This window comes from Castor canadensis, chromosome 17 (assembly GCF_047511655.1).
Source record: "Castor canadensis chromosome 17, mCasCan1.hap1v2, whole genome shotgun sequence".
NCBI classification, from domain to species: domain Eukaryota; kingdom Metazoa; phylum Chordata; class Mammalia; order Rodentia; family Castoridae; genus Castor; species Castor canadensis.
Window position 1 is genome coordinate 58,643,344 of NC_133402.1, and position 19,293 is coordinate 58,662,636.

Below are 19,293 nucleotides of genomic sequence, written 5' to 3' on the forward strand. Positions count from 1 at the left end.
TCACTCCATCAATCCAGTCTGTTAACTCAGACTTTTCCTTTGCATGATATTTAAGCAGGAAGGTCCTGTGTATTTTTTAAAGTCAGTTGTCTAGTTGCTGTTTATACAATCTACAGTCACTGATAATCTCTCTGCATTTCTGTATGGAAGGTACACTTCAGAGTCAGCAAGCAGTTTCAGCCCAGATAGACTAGGGAAAGAGCTTATAAGAAGTTCCTAAATTATAAAGCTGTGGTCTGTGTCCCTGGGGTTTTAGAAGTTTCAGAGCTAAGAGAAACCTTTGAGAGCTTTGAAATCAACCTCACATTTTCAGACCAGAGACAAGTAGTGCCTTGGTCATATGGAGGACTGATTATGAATTGACAAGGCCTTTTGGTGCTTACCCCTATGTGATCTGCACTTCATGATGGATGAGAAAATGAAAATTTTAGTTCATTGTTTTGAGTCTTTTTTGATGCTGAATAATTTTGGTTTTGTGCCTGTGCACATATGAAGCCAATAATAAAATGATCTGTGGGCTCCAGTGATGGACAAGCAAATACAAATGTTTTAATCATGAGAACTATTAATACTGGTAGCCTACTCAGTGCCAAAGGCCTTGAATTCATCCTCTTGTTCTATCCTCCCTCCAGCTGGCCAGAGTGCATGCTATTTCCCTGAGGAAACCAAGAACCAAGGAGGCTTGCACCATCCCAACAGACCCAGGTTGAAACTGAGATCTGTGTGTCCTCAAGGAACACGTGCTTTTTCCCTGGGTCATGGTGCCTAATTCATGCTTCCTGAGAAAGCATGGGAGGACAGGACCAGAAGGAGGCTAGTGTACCCATCATTGGTGGCTCACACCTGTAATTCTATCTACTCAAGAGGCAGAGATCAGGATGATCATGGTTCAAAGCCAGCCCTGGGCAAATAGTTCCTGAGACCCTATCTCAAAAAAGTCCATCACAAAAGGGTTGGCAAGTGGCTTAAGTGGTAGAACACCTGCCTAGTAAGCATGAAGCCCTGAGTTCAACCACAGTACCACCACCACCAACAACAAAAAAACCATCTAGTTTACAGATGAGTCTTTTCATTGTCTCATACTGGCTTTTGTACCACAATTTTTTAAAAGGGTTTTTTTAAATATTTTTATTTAAATGTATAAAACACAATAAACCTGGTTTTATCACTCTGCAAAATTTCTTTCATCATTTATATGACTTTTTTTTCTTTTTTGCTGTAATGGAGATTGAGCTCAGAGTCTTGCCCCTCCTTGCTAGGCAGGCACCCTACCACTCTCAAGTAGGACCACATCTCTAGCCCTTTCGCTTTTCACACAGGGGCTTGCAGTTTTGTTCAGGCTGGTCTTGGACACTGATCCTTCTACCTCTGCCTCCTGGCCAGCTGGGATTATGGGAGCATGCCAGAATACCAGGCTTGTTTTTGAGTCAGGTCTTGTTATAATGTTTGCTGAGACTAGCCTCAAATTGTGATCCTCCTACCACTGCCTCCCCAGTTGCTAAGATGACAGGTGTGCACCACCACACTGGGCCAATTTATATGACATTCTTGAAAAGAAGAAAGCCTTGGAATGGAGAACAGATCACTGACTGCTGGAGGCTAAGGGTGGGGAAAGTGTGGCTAATAAAGGAGTGGCACCAGGAAAATTTTGACACAATAGAACTGTTCTGTGCTCTGACTGTAGTAGTGGTGTTAAAATTCACCAAAAATGACAACTACGTACTGCATGTTCATTTTTTTTATAAAAAAATGTTACAAAAACAAAGCACATAAACTCATTGATGAACACGTGGCTTGTGCTCACAGTGACATGGAAGTTGTTAAGCCCATTCTTCAGATATCATCTGGTAATTCTTCCAGTATAAGTCTGGCGTCCAGTTCTCCAGCTCCAACTCTCCCTTCCAAGCCAGGAGGAGTGGGAGTGGGAGTTGACCAGAAGGGAATCAAGCTAAGGTGGAAAGGTACTTCTTGCTGACAGTGTATATCATATATCGCCACAGAGCATAGATGACATTTCACTTAAACCTATTATGAAATTAAAGACATAAAGAAATTCTCTAAAATAGAATATCACCCAAGGTAGGCTTAAGCCCTCTTGCAACTGCAAAAGCAACTGCTTTTGCTTACTGAATCACTGCACAGGGACCAGGCACTTTACCTACATGCATTGTCTCTGTTCTTCCTCCCAGTCCATTGGGAAAGCTGTCATTTCCCTAAGGCTCACATGAGGAAATAAAAGTAAGGTCACGGAGCACAGTCACAGGACTAATTTCCAACAGAGCTGGGATTTGAATTGAGGTCTCAGACTCAGGAGCTGGGGTCCTTTCTGCCACTTCCACTGTCCACTTCAGCTGTGCTGCTCTGCCTCTCCTCCTTCTCCCTCCTCACCGTTAGCAGCCGCATTGCCATTCTGTGCACTTGGTTCTTACTCCCACCCCAGAGCTGACCTTAAGACCTGTCTCCACTCTCACTCAGCCCCATAAGAGTTTGGTTCCTTCTTTGAATCCATCTATTCCCAACCTCACATTCTTCTCTTTACTATCCTTGGAAACCTGGAGACAGAGAAATGCACAGTCAGAAAGTGATGAGTTCCTGGTGCTCCTCATAGTCAACCACACTGTGCTGCAGACCTTGTTATAGATGGTGGTCAGATTTTATAGGCTATTGGGTTGCAAGCAGACTGCTGTTCTCTTACTCTGTTCATACATATGAGTGTTGGAGGGAACCTCAACTCTTATTTTGTTCAAACTCTAAAGATTGCAGACTTCTTAGTTATCGTCTGACAGCTGTGGTCCTCTACATGTATGCATCAGCAGCGACTGGGAACTTGTGAGAACTGCAGGTATCAGGAACCTGCCCAGACCAACTTCGCAGGGATCTCTGAGGGTGGGCTCCAGTAATCTGGGTTTCAACAAAGTCATCTGGCGATTTTGAAATTGACTGGTCTTGTCCAGTGTCTCTATAACTTTTACGAGCATAAAAATCACCTGGAGATAGGGTTACCAGATTTAGCAAACAAAAATATAGGTGTTATTTATGAGACATGTTTACATCAACTTTTTTCATTGTTTACCTGAACTTTGAATTTAAGTGGGTGTCCTGTATTTTGTATGTCTTGTATGTCAACTGTACCAGAATACTTTTGTTTTTATTTTTATTTTTTTGGCAGTACTGGGGTTTCAACTCAAGGACTTACACTTGCTAGGAATGCGTTCTACCACTTAAGCCATGCCCCCATCCCACCCTGGTTTTTTTGCCTTCTTAGTTATTTTTCAGGTAGGATCTCACATTTCCTACGATGGTCTCAGACCACAATCCTCCTCCAAGTAGCTGAGATCACAGTCTCATACTACCACACCCAGCTTATTGATTGAGATGGGGTCTTACTAACTTTTTGCCCAGGCTGGCCTTGAACCCTGATGCTCCTCTATCTCCTGAGTAGCTGGGATTACAGACTTGAGTCACTGTGCCCAGCTCTGAGTAGTTTTTTAAAGTGCAGCCTCTGATTCAATAAGTCTGAAGTTAAGCCCAGATTCTGCAAATTTTACCAAAGCTCCTAGGCTAGGGGTACAGTAGCTGCCAAATCACACTGATAGCAAAGGTCTAGAACTACTTATCAAATAGAGAGTCCCTCAACCTACTGAATCAGATTTTCCAAAGGACAAATCACCATGATTTGAAGTAACCAAAGGGCCACATGTTCTGACTCACAAACATCCCTTTTACAAACTTTGAGGAGACATTCTGTAAGCTTGGGACTTATACATCCATGCAACTCTGCAGGCGCAGTAGTAGAGCTGAATCAAAAATGAGATGGTTTTGCTGAGAGGTGCAGAGAAGAAGGGAGGCTTGTCAAGGTAAATGGCCAACTCACTAAGAATGCAGGACCCAGGAAACAGGCTTAGTGCAGCTGCAGGAAAGAGCAATATTGAGGGCTGCTCCCCCCTCTGCCCACTCTGAAGACAAGCAACAACTCCATGTGCAAAATGCTAGTAGGCTTCTATATTGAGAACTCTAGGTGATACATCATTTCAGTTTATTTTCAAACAACACTTTATGGTTGAAATTCTTTCCCAATGTGACCAGGTGAAATAGCCAGCAAGTCCTGGAGTCAGAATTTGAACACAGGTCTGCTCCCAACACCTCTCTCCAGGGCATTATGTCTCTCTGTTGATGTTCATTCTAGTGGGAGATCCTGATGAGCCCAGACAGACTTCTCCATTCCACCCAAGGATGCCCCAGAACATGATCTGCACAAACAGCATGATCTGTGACTCACCTGTGGTTTATTTCTCTCCAAAATTGCGCCCTGCATGGCGGAAGCTTCCAGAGAGGGTTGACCTCCCTCATCAATAGACTCATTAGCTTCCTCCTTCTGCTTCAGCTAGGTTAGTCCTGTATTTATTTTTGATGCACAATATCTTCCTTTGATCTTCCAGAAGAGGCACTTCAATTTATGTTACTACCTGAACGCGATGAAATTCCAGGCATGTTCTCACCTCCATCCCACATTTCAAGGTGTATTAGTTTAAGGAATTCCTCCCCATCTGCAGAAATTATATTGGTCTGAGTAATGCCGGAGAGTTGGAGGTCCCAGGCTCACTGTAGGTAAGACGTTAGAATTTCAGACTCTTAATCCTATTGATTCTCAGTCCTTTTGATCTTTTCAGCACTTGTCAAGAGAGTTGAGTTTGTGTAATTTGCGGGGCAAGGGGTCCTGATTGGCTCTGGTTTTATTATGACCCCATTGTGTCATTTAACTAATAAGAAAAGCAGCAACCAGCTGCCAAAGCACTTTAAGGACATCCTTGCAGCTTCTGCTTTTTTCCAAAGTCCAGGCAATTATTTGGGTTTCAGAAAACTGACTGAATCAGATAATCAGCCTGAGATCAATGTTGTTTTGCCTTTAAGCAAGCTCAGGTTGTCCTTTGTAAAGTCTACAAGTGAACAGAATAACCAAGAAAGGACAGGAAAGGAGAAGAAAAGTCATATTTCCTAAGTGTTTAGGTTGTGCCGGGCACTTAACTCACTTAATCCTCTCAATAGCTTTAGGTCGTAGATTGTATTATCCCCATTTTACAGATTACAGAGTCTAGCCTTAGAGGTTAAGAAACATGTCCCAAGTTCAAACAGCCAGAAAATGACAAGCCTGGGATAAGAACTCAAGTCTAATTTCAAAGTCATTGTGTTTTCATGCTAGGTAGGTTGAAGAATTTCTTAATACAGTCCTGAAAAGTAAGAAAACATGTTTGTTTGTGTTTTGTTGTTTCTGTGGGGTTTTTTTTAGTTAATAGAAAAAGTGTTATTTAAAAGTATTGAGTTTTCACCCAGATATTAGTGAATAATACAGTTAGACCCTGTGAAATCATACAGAATTCTGCAAAGCAGCCCAGTGAGTATCAGTGGGAAAGAGAGGGGTTGTTTGATAAACGATGTTAGGAACACTGACTTTCCATATAAAAATAAATAAAGCTGGGAGCTGGTGGCTCACACCTGTAATCCTAGCTATTCAGGGAACAGAGATCAGGAGGATCAAGGTTTGAAGCCATCCCTGAAAAATAGTTCATGAAACCCTATCTCAAAAAACCCTTCAGAAAAATAGGACTAGTGGAGTGGCTCAAGGTAAAGGCTCTGAGTTCAAGCCCCAGACTCAAATAAATAAATAAATAAAATAGAAGTTTAAATTCCTACCTGACTCCATACATTACAAAATTCTTTTTTGTTTGTTTGTTTAAAAATTTCTATAATTAAAGGGGGTGAATTCAGCTATGATATATTGTAAGAAGTTTTTGTAAATGTCACAATGTACCCCCAGCATAGCAATAATAATAAAAAATTTTCTGTAATTAAGAAAAACAAGTTCCAGATACCTTAAATCAAAAATATTTTTAAAAAATATTTTAAACTATTAAAAATGAGAGCATATCTTTGTTACCTTAGGACAGAAAAGATACAAAAACAGAAATAATAATTGAAAATATGAATAAACTTTGCTATTACAAAATTCAATATTTTTGTACAACAAAAAGCCTAGTTTACAGAGTTAAAAGATAAGAAGGAGCCTAACTAAGAGAGCATATTAGCAAGACATACAACGGTCAAGATTTGTATTAAGAATGTATTAAGAAACACCCCCAAAACTCCTACAAATCAATACCCAAAGGCAGACAACCTAGTAGCTAAATGGGCAAAGGTTATAGAACAAGAAGTTCACAGAAAAGAATCCCACATGCCAAGAATAAACAAACAAATGGAAAACTGTTCAAGTCCCCAGGGAAATAAGAACAAGATAGCACAATTGACAAAAATTGAGTACGATCCCATTATCAAGTGTGAGCCAGAATGTGGGCCAAGGGAACAGTCACATATTGCTGGTATCAGTGTAAATTTGTACATTTTGGAAACCATCTGGGTATTGTCAGGGTAAAACTGACAACGTGTGCAACCACTCAGGAGCCCACCTATAGACAGATGTATCTAGACAAACATACTACCCTCACATGGGTGTAGGGCCAGCCACTGGGACTGGTGCAGTGCCCAGAGTTCTGTGCCTGGCTTATTGCTCTTCTTCTACTGTCTTAAAATTCCCAATAATTGTGTTTTTGAGCTTGTGCTTAATTCGATAAGACCATGGAGCATGTCATGAGAGAGGGTCCACTGAGTATTGCTGTCCTGTTCACAGATCGCATTCAGGAAACACCAGGGGCACAGAATTCTGGTAGACCCAAATGACATGAGCTGAGCAGGAGTTAGGGAGCAAGGGGACACCATGTTCAGTGTCCCACTGAGCAAATGGGGAGCCACCTCCCCACAGGCCCACACTTTCCATTTGAACCAGAAGTTGCTTCAAATGCGGACAGAAGGAAGTGCCAGGCTAAGAATGACGAACAACCAAGGAACCCATGCTGCTTCCTTTTGTACTTTGGTTACTTGCCTGCATTGGCCAACCAGTCATGCTGCAAACGATGGAGAGAGAGACAACCCTCAATGGCCTCCCCTTTAGTTTTCCTTACTCCCTCAGAGAGCCGAAAGTGAAGGTGTTGGTGGAGCATGTGGGAATCAAGAAGTAAGATAAAAAGAGTGACTTAATGTGAGATGCACACACACAGAGGAGCTGGGAAATGCAAGGCAGCTTCCAGAGGTTCCAAATATAAGTTATGTGTTTTTTCTCTTCCTTTTCCTCCTCCTTCTCTCTTCTTCTCGCCTCCCCCTCCTCCTCCTCCTCTTCTTCCTCCTCCTTCTGAATTTTGGTGGTACTAGGGATTGAATTTAGGGCCTCAAACTTGTCTACCACTTGAGTCACATCCCCAGCCCTTTAGTTTTTTGTTTGTTTTTGTTTTTTGCAGTGCTGGGGTTTGAACTCAGGGCCTACACCTTGAGCTACTCCACCAGCCTCCTTTTTTTTTTTTTTTTTTTTTTTGGTAAAGGGTTTTCTTCAGGATAGAGTCTTGTGAACTATTTGTCCAGGCTGGCTTCAAACTGCAGTCCTCCTGAGTAGCTAGGATTACAGGCATGAGCCACCGGTGGCCTGGGCTGGCCTCAGACCATAATGCTCCTTTCTCTACCTCCAAAGAAGCTAGTATTACAGGCATGTACACCATGCTTTGCCCTTAAACATGCTTCTATTTGCATTGAAAACAGATATTGAACCATATAAAGATGAAAGGTAAACTTCGTGATAATAATTTACATTTTTAAATTTTTCTTAGAACAGCATTAGGTAATTAAAAACAAAAGCAGCCTGGCAAGTTGAGAGAGCAAGATCATGAAAGAAAAGAAAAAGCTTCAGATTTTGGCACCATTAACAGCATATTTTTCCCATATTTTGAAGAGAGAAGGTACCCCAAAATCATTTTTCCACTAGGCTGCCAATCACATAACTATGTATAGCTGTACATGGAAAGGAGAACAAGAATGTCCATTTCAGTATAATTATAAAGAAAAAAGAAATAATCTGATATGCAGGAGTAGGGAAATGGATGGATGAGGGCACAGTCAACAGGGTGCACCATTGCATTCAGTGCTGAGTTAAGTGAAGAAGACCCGTGGGTACATGCATGGAGATCAAAAAGAATATCGAGATGAAATTCAAGCAGGAGAACTTTACACGAGATATGAGAGCATACATCTATATAATTTTATAAAACTCCCACAAAATGGATTATTTTTAAGTACTTTTATGTATGTGGCGAAGCATAGACACGTTGACCAGGTCCACACCAAATTCATAGGGAGAAAGAGAATGGCAACAGAAAGAGGAAAATGGAGAATTTAAAATTAATTTTAAAACCTTTTTTTTGTTGTTGTACGGGGGTACATTGTGACATTTACAAAAGTGCTTACAATATATCATAATTGAATTCACCCCTCCATCATTCTCCTTTATCCCTCTTCTCCCCCAGTTCCCGGAATAGTTTCAACAGAAACTATTTTTCCATTTACACACATGTGTACGCAGTATTTGCACCGTATTCACCCTCCTTCACCCTCTCCCCACCTTCTCCCCCTCCCCCCTCCCACTCATACCAACCCCCCAGGCAGTACCTGTTCTGCCCTCCTGTTCTCCGATTTTGTGAAAAAAATGACAGTTTTGTAAAACCTTTTATTTCTTTAAAAATTACAACAAATATTAACTTTGGTAAAAATGTTTAGTGATGACTACTTGAGTTTATATGTTGTTTTTAGTGATCTCCATATTTTTAATTTAAAAATCTTCTTAATTTCAACAATGTAGACCAGCCATCTCTCCCACTATTCCTCCTTTCCAGACATAATTTCCAAAAGGCAAAGAGAACACTCGGCGAGAGTACAGAATAGAGCCTGCTCTCCACATATATATTTGTTTGGGCAAGGTCCTCACACATGATTTTTACCTACTTGTCAATGTGGGAGAGATGGCAGAAAGGCCTGTAGTAAATCTCCTTCGTGTTTGTGGATGGAGGTCGTGAGCAAACCTGTGCTAAACATCTGGTTGGCACAGAGAGACACATCTGGCATCTAAGTCCCAGAGTCCTGGTGCCTTCTGATTCTCCTGCATTAATTTTCTTTTTTAATGCACATAACTTTTATGGCCTGAATTTGCTAATAAGAATTCAGACCCTTGGAATCTTTCATTACCTCATGGAGGACGGTGGCATCCTTGGCCTTGGACCAGACAGGAGCACCATGGTGATTTACTGATGCATGCAGCCCCTCAGCCCTGGCTCTCCCGCACAGCTAAAATAGCTCTTTAAACTCAGAAGGCTTGAGTTCCAATCCATTCACCACAAGCACAACATAAGATGGAAATTATTTTGGCTGCAGAGGTGTGGTGTAGCCCATTCATGTATAAAACCATTGCAACAAAAGGAGAAGAAAGTTAATCTAGGAAAGTGAAGCCTGGTTTTGGTTTTGGTTTTGATTCTTTTCCCTTCTAGATGCTGGCATCATTCCTGGGACTTTGGTTGCTTTTTGAGGCCTGGATCTCTTGTGAATGACATGGTTCTGGCAGTAGTCCCTGGAAGGTGACCTTCTCAGGCTCAGCCCAATATCCACTTCTCTTCTGGCCCTCACTCCTCACCATCTCCTCACCCCTTAGTCAACTCCTCCATAAGTAAACCATGTACAGGTAAGTGACCTGGGCGGGGGGCTTCATGACAAATTTTCATACCCTATAACCATCACTTTTCTACTCAGATTTCAAAACTTGTAAAGATTAAACATAACCAACATCTAAAGATAAGGAAATTCAAAATTTAAGTATCCTACGTTGAAAGTGAAGAAAGGCCTCTAAATAAAAGCTAGATGACATTTAGAATTATTTTAATAATTCACCAGCAGCTCCTTTATCACCCAAATTGGTTACAAAGACAGAATTAATCTTTTCCAGGTAATTTATAATATTTATTCTAACTTATGTAGGAAATAATTCACAAAACAATTAAAGCCTCTCTTGCTGACATTTGTATATAACCGCAGCTGAATTTCCTTCGTCCTAACTTTTCACTCAATGAGCTGGTAGTGGAAAGAGTAGTCATTAGTAAATAAACTTTGTCTTAAGGTGAAAAGATGGGCACACTGAGGGGAGTTTGCAGAGACAAGATTCATTGCTTTCTGAAACTATCATTTTGACTCGAAGGCTAGGACCCTACAATTTTATCTACTTGCATTAAACTGTATCTGCACAAAAACCAATATATAGTTATCTATTAATTATGTGGACTCCTGTAAAGAAAACCTGACTTCTCCTCCCCTAAAAAGAAACTCCCAAAAAACCTATAGCCCTATTGATAAACCATTAATATTCATCTTGGAAATGTGTGATGTGGTTATATTTCAACCACTTTGCCTCACCAATTGTACATGATTTGGACTAGTAGGAAAACTAGGTTTCAGTCTGTGTAGATGGCAAAAGGAGGAAAGTAAGAAAGTGGTTAGATGGTACAAGTCAGTCTTGGAGAAAACAAAGTTTATCCATAAAGTTGACACTCAGCAAAGTGGTAACTACCTTATCAAAAGGGAAGAGTTGACATCCCTTTGCTTGTTTATGGCATCTTTGGATCAGTGCCAAGTGAGAGATGGAGACTTTAAATGACAGCTATGACTCTTGTCTCTACCTTGTAGATTGCCCTGAGGAACATGGAGAGTTCATGACAGAACAGAAAGCCAATCCCTTGGGAGCCAACTGACCGTAATGGTGTCCGAACACCAAGCTCACTTCTGCAGCAAAGCAAAAGTGCACTGCCTGGGAGACAGACGCTGAACACAGGACCCACTGCAGAGACACAGCTATACTGACTCTACTGCTGCCCCCTGAGCACACCGGGTACCCAGCCCTGTTGCTACGACCCAAGTAGCTCTGGCCCCACAGCACAGGGACTGTGCTGCTTGTCCCTTGTACATCATTGTGTTTCACCTTGCGTCATGAAATTAGCATTTCAAAATATGGCTTGATGGTATTTGTCTTTATTCTTAAAGCTGCTTAATGTTTCACCCAGTAGCTAGGTGTACTTGAATTTAATCTTGATTACATCGTACATTTGACATTTACTTTTTCTATTTTTCAGAGTTATAGATTATACTACAAAGACCTCTTTTTGCTCTTGTTTCTTTTTTTCTGTTCTTTTTTTTCCCAGGGGAGTTAGTATCAAATTACTTTATTTGAAGGAATGGTAGCACTTAAGTGGATGTTTGTTTTATTTTTCTTGTTGAATTATTCTCCAGAGTCATTCTTATTAGTGTTCTTACTAGCTCAAAGTCTAGACTCACTTTTATTTATTTATTTACTTATTTATCTACTTTCTTATTTAGGTGGTACTGGCATTCCAATTTGGGGCCTGTGCTTGCTAGGCAGGCGCTCCCCCTTGAGCCATGTCCTCTGACCCTACACACATTTCCAATTTATAATGCCAATAATGAATGCTGTTATCTTTTATTTTTGCTCAGTGTAACTTTATGTAGTACCTTTTTAAAAGTGCTTTGCTGATTTTTTTCTCTTGATTTTCTAGTTCTAGCCTTGGATTTAAGGGTCTACACATTATGTAAACTAAAAAGCCCCTGGTTTCTCCTGGTAACCCATCCTATTTCATCAAAAAGGGCTAGAATTCTTCCTTCCTAAGAGAAACACAGGGCTTTTCTTGTAGAAAATAGAATCCATAGGGTCTATTTGGGGTCATTGGAAACTATCTTCTTGTTCTTCCATAAATATTTTTGCTCTGTAGGTACCCAGGGGTAGGAAGAGTAGGGGAAAAGGGAAAGGAAAATGAAAAACACCAAGAACTCTCTTGATCTTTTAAAAATAAATTCCCCAGTATAATACGCAGCACCAGTGTATACCAGCAAGGTCCCAAGTGTTGAAACACTACATCCAGATCATAGAAACCAGCGATATATTTAGACTGTGAAATTAAAGGGCTGGCGATGTAGTTTTGTGGTAGAGTACTTTCCTAACATGTACAAGGCCCTGGGTTCAATTCCCAGAACTGCAAAAAAATAAAATAAAAAAGATAACCATGTCCAGCAGTACTACAACTGATATTAAGATCTATTACAGCACCAAAGCATTTAATAACTTAAGGAAGAAAAAGAGGTACCCTCTGCTAAACCTGAACATATATTTTTAATATAGGCTTTTCTTTAAAAATTATCCTGTAATGATCAAGTTGGAAGACTTACTCGTTTTGAGTCAGAGGATGGGTTTTCCCTGAAACTTTCTTCCTAAAAGAAATCCCTGGTCCCAGTTTGCTCTTTTGTAAAATAAGCCATAAAAAACTTAATTCAAAGTTAAAAGGGCTGATAAATTTTACTTGTCTTTCTCTTGAAGTCTAGATTTCCAAAATGTTAGTATTTCTCCAAATACAATCTTTGAATTGGAAGTTGACCTACATTTCTACTTTCCAAGATTCCTGAGCCTTCCTCGCTGTTCAGATAGTTGAGGCTCACAGCAAGCTGCCCAATGAAGATACTGGTTGTAGTAACATCGGGGGAACTGCTGCCATCTTGTGGGCACATAGAACGCTGTAAGTTCATCCCAAAGTGAAGTTGCATTTTCCCAACTCCAGGCACAAATGGAATTTTGGCTTCTTTCTGCTCTTTCACTTCTAGACTGACATCAAGATGGTTTGGGGTAGACAATTTGTAGTGATGTTGGTCACATCTCTGAACTTTTGAATAAACTGAGAACTTAATTGAGTAAGAGTTGGAAAACCAAGTTTGCAAGATTCATTGTTAGTGTCTCAGATCTAATAAAATAATTTTGCCAGTAAAGCAATAATGTGGCAACTGTACCATGTTGTGTGAGCTGGCATGCTATGTGACTTGATTTACCCTTGTCAAAATGACTCTTCTGGACATGCTATCACTACACATAATGGGCTCTGCTCTGTGATTTAACTTTTTAAATATGACAAAGATGTCAACTGTAGAAACTCACTAACATCATTTTTTAACTTCGTAGGAATAGAGAGCTGTTTCTTATGGAAAGACAGAGTTTGGGATAGAAGGTACAGGGCTTCAGTGAAGCTAAAAATTCAGAAGTATTTGGGGAAATGTTTGAATCAGCTCCCAAATTATGGAGTTAATAAATATGTTAGTAATAAGAATTTCTTTTCTTGTGATAAAAATATTTTCTTACAAAAGGTGTATAAACATTCACATTGATGGCCCTTTATGTGTGGCTCAGCTAAAGACTAGGAGCTTATTCATGTCCCTTGGGAAAAGAAGCCTGTGTGACTCTAGGTTGTTCCTAAGAAAGCTGTGTGTTCAATTAAGATGTGCTGTTCTCAAAATGCTGTCTCTGTCAGAAAATAACCTCTGATTTTTGTGTTCTTGGTGTGGATTCTCCACTGGTAAATTTCTATTTTGAAATACAAATAAATCTCTAGCAATAAAGGAAATGCAAATTAAAACCACGCTAAGATTCCACCTCACCCCTGTTAGAATAGCCATCATCAGCAACACCACCAACAACAGGTGTTGGCGACGATGCGGGGAAAAAGGAACCCTCTTACACTGTTGGTGGGAATGTAGACTAGTACAACCACTCTGGAAAAAAATTTGGAGGCTACTTAAAAAGCTGGACATCGATCTACCATTTGATCCAGCAATACCACTCTTGAGGATATACCCAAAAGACTGTTACTCCAGAGGCACCTGCACATCCATGTTTATTGCGGCACTATTCACAATAGCCAAGTTATGGAAACAGCCAAGATGCCCCAGCACTGACGAATGGATTAAGAAAATGTGGTATGTATACACAATGGAATTTTATGCAGCCATGAAGAAGAACGAAATGTTATCATTCGCTGGTAAATGGATGGAATTGGAGAACATCATTCTGAGTGAGGTTAGCCTGGCCCAAAAGACCAAAAATCGTGTGTTCTCCCTCATATGTGGACATTAGATCAAGGGCAAACACAACAAGGGGATTGGACTATGAGCACATGATAAAAGCGAGAGCACACAAGGAAGGGGTGAGGATAGGTAAGACACCTAAAAAACTAGCTAGCATTTGTTGCCCTTAACGCAGAGAAACTAAAGCAGATACCTTAAAGCAACTGAGGCCAATAGGAAAAGGGGAACAGGAACTAGAGAAAAGGTTAGATCAAAAAGAATTAACCTAGAAGGTAACACCCACGCACAGGAAATCAATGTGAGTCAATGCCCTGTATAGCTATCCTTATCTCAACCAGCAAAAACCCTTGTTCCTTCCTATTATTGCTTATACTCTCTCTACAACAAAATTAGAAATAAGGGCAAAATAGTTTCTGCTGGGTATTGAGGGGGGGGAGAGGGAGGGAGGGAGTGGGTGGTAAGGGAGGGGGTGGGGGCAGGGGGGAGAAATGAACCAAGCCTTGTATGCACATATGAATAATAAAAGAAAAATGAAAAAATAAAAAAAAAGGAATACAAATAAGCTCTTCTCAGTACAAGTTTGTAAAGAAAAAAAAGTTTCAAACATTCCACAAAAATATCTAACTGCTGCATAAGTAAGCATCTAAATAGAAATGTGCTGATATTTTAATTTTGCTTAATTGCAATGATGAACATTTGACAAGGTGAAGGAGAGAACATGGTGATAGTTTAGAGAAAGGAAGTAGCTGGTGGCACCAAGTGTAGATGGTCCTGAACCCAGAGCCTGGCAGAGAACAGAATTGATTTCCAAAGAATCATCATGGGGTTTAAGAGAAATACTCAGAGACCTTCTCAACTACCCTGTTAAATTAGGTTAATTAGAGCCAAACAAATCCCAGTTGCAAGCCAGAATTACTTATAGAAAACATATGCAAAAATGAGTCTTTATACAGAGGTAAGATCCAGAGGTGAAAACTAAATCTATCTAATACCTTCAAATTTACTAATTTTTTTTCTGTTTATAACTGTACTTCTTATTCATGTGTATGTGACTTGGTAGGTTCCTGAATTATCAAAGAGAAATCAAACCATGTACCATTGATGATAGTGGACAACAGAGTGGGCTCATGAGTTACAGAATGATATTCAACAAAAGAGGCTATCTGATCCATCCGCAATTAATCAGAAATTTCACCCAAGTTGAACCCCGGTCTGACAATATTCCATTGATATTATATTAAGCTCTTTATTATAATACTAAGAATTCTGGCCCCCTTCCAACTCATCCCTTTTCTTGGAGAATCATCCCATGGTCAATCTACCTGTGTTTTGCCAGGACAATTGAGATCAAGTTACATGACAGTGCTACTAGTCTGATCTTAATTGCCTTCCTTCTTCCATCCTCCAGTATAAAACATATAATATTTGCACAAAAAACATCCCTTACAATACCCATTTGAGTAATTTTTCAGATATGGTCTAATAAGCACAAGGAATAATTGTCTTCAAGAAAATTACAAAATTTGGGGTTGGTGTATAAATATGATCTTATAATACTATGATAACTACCATTTCTTGATCACCTGTAGTCAGTTGTGTTTTCTATGCATTATCTCTGATTTTTAGTGCACCTCTACTAGGCTGGCAGTTTTACCTTCATGGTCCATGGAAAGAAGCATTTCAGAGAGGTTAAGTGCCTGAGTAAGGTCATATGGCCAGTAAGTGTGGAGCAGGACTGACACAGGGTTTAGAGAGGCCATGTTGGGTTTAATGGAAGAACCATCCAAGTATTTGAGCAGGAATGTCTTTTCTCTCTCTTTTTAGTGCAGTGTTAAGGAGTAAGAAGAGTGTATATGCTTGTATTAGATGCCAACTGAACCCACATTTGTTGCCTGTCTCTCCCCATTTTTTATTTTTCCTTTTGTTTTTGTTTCCTCCTTTCTTTCTTCAAATACATAAAGGTCACTCCACTATTTAAAACAACACAGAACCTCCTTATTTTTGATCTCCCTCCTTCCTACTTATCTAAATCTATTTTCAGTTAAACTTATCAGGTAAGTGTCCTAATTGCCCCACTTTCATTTTTTAAATTTTTGGTTTTGAGTGTTGAATCCAGGTCCTGGTGCATGCATAATCATGCACTGAGCTGCATCCCCAGCTCCCATTTTTGTTTTTCTTCCACCATCTTGACCAAATGCATCTCTTTATTTCTACCACTACAATGTCCTAACTCCAGAGGCTCCTTCCCAGTCTTGACCCTCTGAATTTGTGTGGAGAATCTGGCACAGTTAACCACACTCAACCTTACCTCCTTGTAGTAAAAATACTGAGACACATAGAAAGTGAGTTTGTACAAATGCAGCGATATTATGAAACACTGGTCACATTAAGGGGAGGTCATGCACGGGAAGGACAGAAAAACTAAAAACTTGAATATGAGGATATACTGTCTATACAAGAATGAATATAGAATTCTTAAACTGGCTGAAACTACCATAAGAAAGGGACACTAAGGTAGAATGAAGAAAGTTAGAGGAGATAAACCAATTAGAGTTTATATATATATATGGAAATACCACAAGGAAACTCCATGAGTAGCTACCTTTATCTCAAACAAGCTAAAATGTCATGTTTTTCTTTTTATCTCTTCTCTCTCTTCTACAAAATCAGAGAACAGGAGGTAGAACAGGTCCTGCCCAAGGGTGGCACCTTTGGGAGTGGGGAGGTGACAGAGAAGGGGGGCGGGAGGGTGAATATGGTGCAAAAAGTGAGTAAACATGTATGTAAATGCAAAAATGATACCTGTGGAACTGCTCCAGGAAATCAGGAGGAATAGGATAAAGGAGAATGGTGGAGGGAGAAAGTTCAAGTATGATATATTTGATACATTTTACAATCCTGTGTAAATGCCACAATGTACCCCACCCAGCACAACAATAAAGAAAAACAAAAAGAAAATGACTTTGTATAAGGCTCTCAATTAAGCACCTTACATTCATTCACTCATTCAATTGCTACAACATACCTTCTGTTACTGGTCTGGGAGGTAAAGTAGCTTGTCAAGTGAGTGCATGGCAAATCAGTTGTTAATCAAAGACGCTATACTATCTTCAAAAACATTTACTCGGTCCTTACTATCTTCTGGGTATGAAGCTAGACTCTTTATGGGTTTTATCCAATTGTTTTGTGTTATATTTTCTCCTCTCATACCTAACTCTAGCCCTACTGTAAAGTTAAATTTGTAGTCCTCTGCCTGTGATAAGTTGTCTCTCCTCTTAACTCCTTAAAATATTAAACTCAATATTTTAAAATAGTTTTTATTGGTATCAAATAGTAATTTGAAGTATAAAGCAGTTTGTGAGAAAAGGAAGGTGAGCAGGCAGGCTCCTGTCTGTTTAGAGCCAACCAGAGAGTGAGATGCTCCTGGTTAGTAATAGCTATAAAGGGTTGGGGGCCGTTATAGCTATAAGGTCCCAAGGTACTATTTCCCTACTGAAGAAGAAAAAGTGTTGAAAAAAATTAATGAAGAAAAATCTGTGTCAAGGACCAGGAGAGTGCCTGACACATAGTAAGTACTCAATAAATGTTATCACTAATCACTGGGGCTCCGAGAAGGAAAAGTTTGATCTCTTCTGTTTAAGTTAGAAGGAAGTCAACTTCGAGGTGATAGATTCCATGAAACCTCTTAAGATTTCTGATGCAGGGTTGGCCAGAGTTTTACAGTTCCTGATGCCTGCTACTGAACTCAGGGAAACACTTACTTAGGTTTACCAGTTTATTAGAAAGATACTATGAAGGATATAGATGAACAGCAGATAAAAAGGTTCAGAAGGATCCCGAGCATAGGACTTTATCCCCAGGGAGTTGGGAAGTACCAACCTCTTGGCATGTGCATATGTTCCTGTTCACCAACCCAGGCTATGAACTCCATAATTTGGGGATTTTTATGGTTACTTCATCATCTAGGAGTGATCAGTTAAATCCATTCCTAGCCCCTCTTCCTTTTCCAAAGGAAGGAGATTAGGACTGAAGTTTTCAGATTTCTAATAATGGCTTTATCTTTCTGGTAAAATCCTCATCTACAAGTTCACCTTAGGAGAACAAATGACACTCCTGTCTCCTAGGAAATCCAAGGAATTTAGAGCTCTGTGTAAGATACTCCTATCATTTAAGAAACTACAAAGGTCTTAGAAGCTGTGTCAGAAGCTGAAATCAAAGGCAAAATGGTGGAACAAAATATTCCGCCATTAGAGTCCCCTATCTAGAAGAGTTTTGGGAGCTCTGGGTCACGAATGAAGAGCAAAGACCTATATAGTCATCCCTCGGTATTCATGAGGGATTGGTTCCAGGGAGCCAAGGATGTGCAAAGTCCCATATACGGCATGGTGCAGTATTGCATGTAACCTACACATATCATCTTGTATACTTGAAAGGATGCCTATATTATTATTTATAACACCTAATTCAATAGAAATGCTGTGAATGTGGTTGTTACACTGAATTGTTTAGAGAATAATAACTGACAAGAAAAAAATTTATTTATGTTCAGTACAAACATTTTTTCTGAATATTTTCAATCTGTGGTTGATTGAATCCATAGACAAGGAACCCACATATATGAGGATCTGACTGTATTTATTATTAATTCACTCTCAATAACAGCGGGACACAGTTTTGAAAGAGAGGCCAATGAAGGCATCTTTGAGTATGTGACATTTTAGCTGAGGACTGAAAGATAAGCATTTGCTGTTGAGTCAAGTAGTTGTGGGGAAAAGTATTCTAAACAAAGAGAATAGCGAGGGTCAAGTCTCATAGCAGGGTAAACATGTCAATTCTAGGAAATGAAGAAAAACAAGAGGGGCTAGAGAATAGGGAGTTAGAGGGGTGTGGTTTGAAAAGAGGCTGGAGAGGTAGCAGAAGCCTGACTTCAGATAGCTTTGTATAAGAGCAAACAACACATCAGAAGATTTTAATCCAGGGATATAGCATGACAATATTTATGCCTTAATAACTTTACTATTTATTGGAGTAAGGGAATAAGAAAGGAGACTCCTACAGTTAGTGCTGCACAGGAAACTAGTAGGAAGGTTGGGCTATAGTAGTGGTGGTAAAAATGGAGCAAAATAGATACAAGAGATATTTAGGAGATAATTTGATAGGACTTGATGATGAGCTAGCTATTGGTGATGAGAAAAGAAGAGTTATCAAAGTCCTCACATAAGCACTGATTGTGGGGTTGGATAAGTGGTGTTGATACCAATCATTGGGAGAGAAACACTGAGGAGAAAAAAATGGGTTTTAAATTATGCATTCAGTTTGGACAGCTGGCATTTAAGGCCCTGTTAAACATCTTCAAACACATATAAAGCAGGACCTGGGACACAACAGGCTCTCAAAAATATTGATCAATTTAAGGAATGAAAAATGTAAAGATGAAGTTAAATGTATGAGTCTGGATTT